This window comes from Leptinotarsa decemlineata, unplaced genomic scaffold (genome assembly GCF_025532065.1).
Source record: "Leptinotarsa decemlineata unplaced genomic scaffold, Ldec_3_MD MMD2_tig00026314_RagTag_RagTag, whole genome shotgun sequence".
Classification (NCBI taxonomy): domain Eukaryota; kingdom Metazoa; phylum Arthropoda; class Insecta; order Coleoptera; family Chrysomelidae; genus Leptinotarsa; species Leptinotarsa decemlineata.
The window spans coordinates 9,466,498-9,473,925 of NW_027412684.1; positions in this window are offsets into that span (position 1 = coordinate 9,466,498).

Below are 7,428 nucleotides of genomic sequence, written 5' to 3' on the forward strand. Positions count from 1 at the left end.
TTAGCTTCCATGTTCTTATTGCATTGCATTCCTCAAGTTTTTTCCCACCTAATTTCGAAGAATTCGGAACCCATCCTTTACTTCCTCTGCAATGCACAATAATTAGTCGCGAACCTTTGTTTGCAGGCATGTTAGGCGTACATAATCTCGAACCATCAGTCCACCCTTTCGTAACTGTGTCGTGAATGTCATACCAAGTTTCGTCCAAATAAAAAATTTGCCATTGTTCTTGTCTGTATTTAGTTATTTGTTCTAAGTATTTGTTACGCAATTCCACTATTCCTCTGCTTTCCATAACTGCTTGACTTTTGTTTATTATTTTAAATCTGAATCCTAGTTTCTTTATCCAATTCTGAAGAGTTTTGTCACAGCAGCTCATATTATAGCCGGAAGTATTCAATTTTTTCCTTATGATTTCAACTGCAATCTCATTGCTTTTGTAACAGTCGTAAATTGTTATTTTTAATGATTTTATTAGATGAACATCTGAAGGTTTTGGTAATCCTGCATCAAATTGCGTTTTGCGATAAGGTTTGTTTTTTACTATTTTACGTACAGTTGATAAACGAATTTCGGTCTGATGTTGCTTGTAATAGTTTTTTTCCTCTCGAAAACAAACTTGATATGTAGATTTTTATATACATTGAAACATACTCTCTGTGTTTCAATATTCAAATGCATTCGAATTTCATTCACTGATATCTCTTTTTCGCATTGTTCACCAGCGCTATTGGAATCACTACACAGGACGCAGACTCTTTCCTGTGTATTACTATCAGTACTTGTCCAAGGACGCCACATTTTGAACAAATAACAAAAATTTTAAGTAATTATAACGTCACCAATATCGAATTTCAACACTCAAATCGCGATCAGTTCCTGTACTGAACATTGACAACACAACGCATTCTATACGTCACCGTAACATGACTTCAAATTCAATTTTATGACTCTTCAGCCAATCATAAAACTCGGTTAGTAAAATTATCCAATACGAACCGCCAATTCTTCAGTCCACGTGGACTAATTCGTAGCGGCGTTATTTCTTTTTATTGGTTTTTTTGGCCTTTGAGTTCGCCGATAGCTTTGAGAATTACTATATCAGTTACTTCGACTATACACTGGGCCACAGAGTGTACAGGAAACCAACACACACACAGATAGGTACGTAAACGAAAACTCTAACCACCAGCCACAACAAAAAAGAGTGGCAATTGAAACGTTGATTGAGAGAGCACAACGTGTCTGTGAACCTGAGTACTACCAAAATAACCCCAGCTAGGCTACCCAAGGGAAAAGCTTTCCTTTCCTATGTTAAAAATGTTTCAGGCCAGATTGGGGGAATCTTAGAGAACCACGACGTGAAACCAATATTTAGGCCAACAAAAACATAGGTATACCGGATTTCCTGTAGCTGCTGGTTGGTCCACATTGGAACCACGAAAAGAAGTATAGGTATCCGTCTCTCTGAACACAAAATAAATTGTCGCCTCTGAAGAACCGATAAATCAACAGTGGTCGAACATGCTCTCAACAAAGATAGCTCACAAATTTTCTAATTCGAAGATACAGTGATACCCAATAAATATCAGAATCACTATCCGAAAGTATATAGAAAAGTAATAGAAATTGAAAACCACAGAGATAATTTCAAAATAGAAAAAGGCTACCTATTCTTAATGGTATACAAACTAAATTAGGTAATCCAATTGAGAAGAATCAAGCCACAAACACCATCAATAATATGAAACCAGAATCAAATAACAGCATCGTAGTTTCTGCGTTGGGAACAACGGAAACAATAACTCGAAAACCAAATAGGGTAATCTATACATTTTTCATTCAATAAAAACATTATACAGTAAAATAGTAAATCATAGAAGATTTGTTATCACGATAATTATAATATTTTTCGAATCTGATATACAAGGGCTTCTCTTTCCAATACAGAATGTTCATCAAAGTCATACACCGCACAACTATAACATTTTTTGATAAACTTGATAATTTTTTAGTAACCTGTCGATACATTCTGCATTCATTTCCCCATTCAATTGATGTGCTACACGCCATTGTTATTAGCGAAAATACAACTTAGTGCTCTCTTGGAATCGTTGTTAATGTTTCCTTTGTCGATGAAATTCAACATTTATTTTTTCTTTCTATAGAGAATCTTCTCCTCCTCTTTATATCTCCAACAATAAAAATTGTCCCAATTCATAGTAGTACCTACAAATTCTACATTTTTAGCTCTAGATTTGATTTCAACAGTTACCTACAACGTGACATTTGTGACAACCAGTCATCTCCTACATTACAACATCAATACAGTTTTGATAAGTTTATGACCCCCAAAAATTTAATATGGCTTTCTGTCTATTGCCGCTCCAACGATTAGATTCCATGAATTTTGCTGGAATCAAGAAGCCGATAATTTGATGTCCCCGTGCAATCAGTTTCCCAGTCAATGCGAATTCCACCTCTTCATTACATTACAACTGCCACCCATTTGACAGTGAACCTCGAACTATTCGAACTACGTTAAATAACTTGTACAATCTCGAGTTGTATTGCTTAATTTGCGTTTCCCACCGCTGGAATCGAAGAGAGGCATCACAAATGAAGTATTACGAGGTAGATAACAAAGTTTGAGAGACCCAATTCTGTTCTGAATCTATGTTTTGTTGGTGTTCCCTTCGAGAGATGATTTCAAACAGAAAGGGGCCGATCTAACGAAATAGTTTGAATTTCCCGAGAGGCGTGAACGGTGTCTGGTGGAAATTCAGGAGTATGAAGGAAACACTAATGTAAGTACCACTGCTGAGCATGAAATTAGGGTCACTCCGTAATTTGAAGTAATGTTAGAAATTTATATTTTCAACGAATTTATTCTGGATATAATAAAGCTCTTGTTGTTGCATGGAAAAACGTATAACAAAAAAAAACACGCTCCTCACCTAAATTCCTATAAACAAAAATGTGTTCCTTTGTAGCTCTTCTATTCAATATAATAGTTATGCTATACAATCCAAAATAGAATGAAACCTTTTCAAGATAATAACCCAGCTATTTTAACTGGCAGTTTTCCAAAAACGTTAGTAAAAACTTTGTTGAAATGACTCACACCACCTTCATTTTTGCCGGCTCAAAAATCAACATATTTTTCATTTCTATGGTTTTATCTGTCAATTGAACATTGAATATGTAGTGTTGCCGATGTCACTGAATCATAATGAACATTAATTATGTTGCTGCGACAAGAATTGTGGCGACTTCAGAAGATGGGCGCGGTTAGCGCGAACATTAAGAAAAGTTCTAGTGCTTGGGGAATCTGGAGGGCCTCCATCTGCAAGCAGTAGGAAATTTAAACATAAGTCATGGCTTTTTTTGGAGGCTACGCAAGATTAATAAATGATGATGCAGGGCCCCACACTGCTCAGTATCTTGCTGAGGTTCAACTCACGTGATCCATTTTACCTACCTACAGTCCAGATTCAAATCACATTGAAGCTTCGTTACATACTGGTTCAGGAATGTGATCTAAAATCTGATTCAAATTATGCTTCGTCGTTTTCAAGCTGTTATCACTGCTCATAATCTGAATAAACAAATGATACATTCGTATACGATTAAAAATTAGCACTAGAGTTAAAGGTCAGTCACTTGTACCAAGAATATTCTCGGACACCTGTCGGATATAAATCAACGCCCTTCGTGATCACCTTACTTCTGCGGAGACACAAGGATAAGCCAATGTATGGGGTCTTCTTCAATAACATTGTAGACCTTGGCTTATCAAAGCGCCTGACGTTCGCTTTTCTCAGGTCGGGTGGGCGGAAGACGGAAACTGAGGGGTTCATAATGGCTTGCCAGGATGATGTCTTCAACACCTTAATCTAACGCAGTCGCGTGATGGGTATAGAAGTTCCTGACACAAGGTGCAGGGCCTGCCGCGAGGCGCCCGAGACCCTAATGCACTTGCTATCAGCATGTCCAGCATATGCGGTCTCGGCCTATATTCATTGACATAACGCGGCCATAAGAGTGCTATATTACCATCTACGGCACTCTTACGGTATTGAAGAGACACCAGTGTGGCCCTACGCTCCGGGGGATATTGAATTCGTTGTGGGGAACGAGAAGTACCGAATTTTTTGAAACTATTGGTTCCCCGCACTCAGGTTCATGCAAGCTAATAAGCCTGATGTAGTCCTTCTCGACCACCAGACCAAAACGATATTTGTCGTGGAGTTTTCAGCTCCTGGCGAGATGAATATCGTCAGAAAAGAGGAGGGAAAACGGATAAAATATCGACATTTTCTCTTCGAGCTTCGCAGACTCTATCCAGATGACTCTGGCAAGATGGTTGTTCTGATTATTGGAGTCCTTGGTGGAATGATGTCCTCTCTACTCTCGAATCTTAAAGTCATACCGGCTTGCCGCACTAAGGCAGAAATCTTAGCCGCACAGATGCAGAAGGCTGTCATTTTCGACTCACTGCGCTTGCTCAGGGCACATGATTCTCGGACCCAATGATCACTTACCCCACGGTGTGGGGTGTGGTCATTGGTTGATAATGCTGGCGCGCCCTCCCGATCGTATCGGGGCTTCGGGGGATAGGGCCTGACCAGCACACACTACGGTGGAAAATAATAATAATAATAATAATGATTCTCGGACCCAATGATCACTTATCCCACGGTGTGAGGAGTGGTCATTGGTTGAAAATGCTGGCGCGCCCTCCCGAACGTATCGGGGTTCGGGGAATAGGGCCTGACCAGTGCACACTACGGTGATAATAATAATGTTTATTCACTAATACACAATAAAATAAACAGTGAGTATACAGGATCACAAAGCGAGTAAATATTGTGAATACACATAAATAGATCACTGAAGTGTGTATAACAACTGTACGTTGCTACACCCCTTTTGTGTGACTTCTCATGCTATTGTGAATGTACTGGCATACTAATTTCTATCTTTATAATTTCTATCTCTATATTGTTGAATAATAAAGCAAAGATGAATGAGATATTTATCTTCAATGAAATATTTTCATTGGTTACATACAGTCTATATCAAGAAACTCATTTCATTTGCAGTGTGAAAAATATTGTACGAGGTCTGTTTAAGGAATAAGGTGACTAAAATTTTGCTGGCTAAGTACATTCGATTGGCGATTTTTTTAATTTTTATTTTGGTTTCGGACATATATTAAAGAATTTGCATCAAATTTTGTGCAAATAAAAATGAATAAGTGCTCAAAAACACTTGAAATGTGATAGTGATATACGGTGATTGTACTTCAATGAATGTTTATAAGTGATACAAGCTTTTCATAATGCCAAGAAGATGTGAATGATGCCGCTCGTGTCAATCACTATTAGAGAAATTTCTGAGGATGTCAGTATATTGGTTGGCTCATACTATGCAATTTTTTCGTGAATTTCAAGTATGAACCACGGGTCAGCTATTTTTAATCCAAAATTGCCAAGTTTTGACCAAAGAAACATCGCAACGGCGATCCAGATTTGCTCAACAACTCATAATTGATTGATTGATTATTCTGGTCGAATGACAGTAACAATTGGTAGAAGGAAGGAAAAGAGGTACGTGGTTATCTTCACCTGTATGCCAACGAGGGAGAACTGGCTTCTTCCCTTACTACGGATTCTGCCATCATATCATTTCGTAGATTTATTTGTAGAAGAGGTAATCCATCAGAAATACACTCTGATAATGGATCAAACCTCTGCGTTGCTGAAAAAGAAATGAAACGAGCAATCAAAGAACTAGATTCAAACCAAATTCAACAGTGTTGCTGTATTCGTTATATAAAATGCTTCAAGAATCTACCACCAGCAAGTCATATGGGAGGAATATGGGAAAGAATGATTAAATCTGTTAAAAGTACCTTAAAAGTAATTCTTATCCAACAGAGCCCAAAAGAAGAGATTTTGCATACTCTTATAGTCGAAATTGAGTATACAGTGAACAGCCATCCATTAACTTATGTGTCTTCTGATCATCAAGGTGCGGAAGCTTCGACACCCAATTACTTCCTTATTGGCAAGTCCAATGAAGTGAATCCTCTAGGTATTTCTGTTGATACAAATTCACATCTTAGAAAATAATGGCGAGTGGCACAAAGATATGCGGACCTTTTCTGGAAACGGTGGATACGGGAATATGTACCCTCGCTGATGAAGACAAGCAAGTGGCAGTTCAATAGTAGCAATGTTGCAGAAGGAGACATCGTCATTATTGCGGATGAAAGTTTTCCTAGAAACTCATGGCCAAGAGGAAAAGTTACGCGAATTTTTCCTAGTCCCGATGGCAGAGTACGGGTAGTCGAAGTGACTACAGCAACAGGAGCTTATCGTTGTCCCATCACAAAAATAATTTTGTTGAAGCCAAATGAGTTAGTTTGAAAGTGATTGACAATGTTTTGAATTTCACTAGTTCGGACTTCCATTGTCTACTATATAAAATGATTTGAAAACCCTGAAACAACTAAAAAAGAAGAATTAAAAATGAATAGCTGAAAATAACAATTATATTAAGCAAAATAAACCTGAAATGAAATAATAGTGAAATAAAATACAAGTAAAACAGAACAATTGAACAAAAATAAATAAAAATAAAGAAATGAAAAAAGAAAATAAAAATAAAAAGTGAAGAGATTCCAAGTCACGTTAGTTCACGACGTTTCGATTGTTAGTATCTACAATCGTCTTCGGGTGATGACTGGACTGATTCCTCCGAGAGATGACTATTTATAGGTCGTTCGAGTACTTTCACTTTCCATTTTCCGATTCACTGGTTCCGTGGGAGATGAACGTTTGGCGGGAGTTGGCCATTTTTCGCTTGATGATGGGTTTCCATATGTTGCGTATTTCTACGCTGGCTTGGCTGAATACGTTGTTGGACAACATGTAAGCGGCTTCCTTGAATTTTCTCCTAAACCAATGTTCCTCTCTGGGCAAGATCTCAGCTTGGGACCACTCGATGTTGTGTTGATGGGTCCAAACATGGTCTGCTATTCCTGATTTGCTGGTTTCCCCTCGTGTGTGTGTGGTGTATTTCTTGTGTTCGGCAATGCGAACATTTAATGGCCTCTTAGTTTCACCAATAAAGGATTTTGAGTTCATATATCATCATAATCATTATATCATAATATATCATCAAGAACTTGATGATATGGAAGATCTTAATTCGGTCCTTTTAATAAAATTACCCGATACTAAAACCAAGGTTTTCAGAAATTTAATAATCACAGGAGAACTTTACCAAATTTACAAAAAATATGTGAAGCTTCTACCATGCACAAATCAAACACGTTTTTTTTTCAATTACAAAAATAGCAAATATACGAAACAGCCTGTGGAGATAAATAAATTTGGCACCATGGCGAAGAACCCTAAA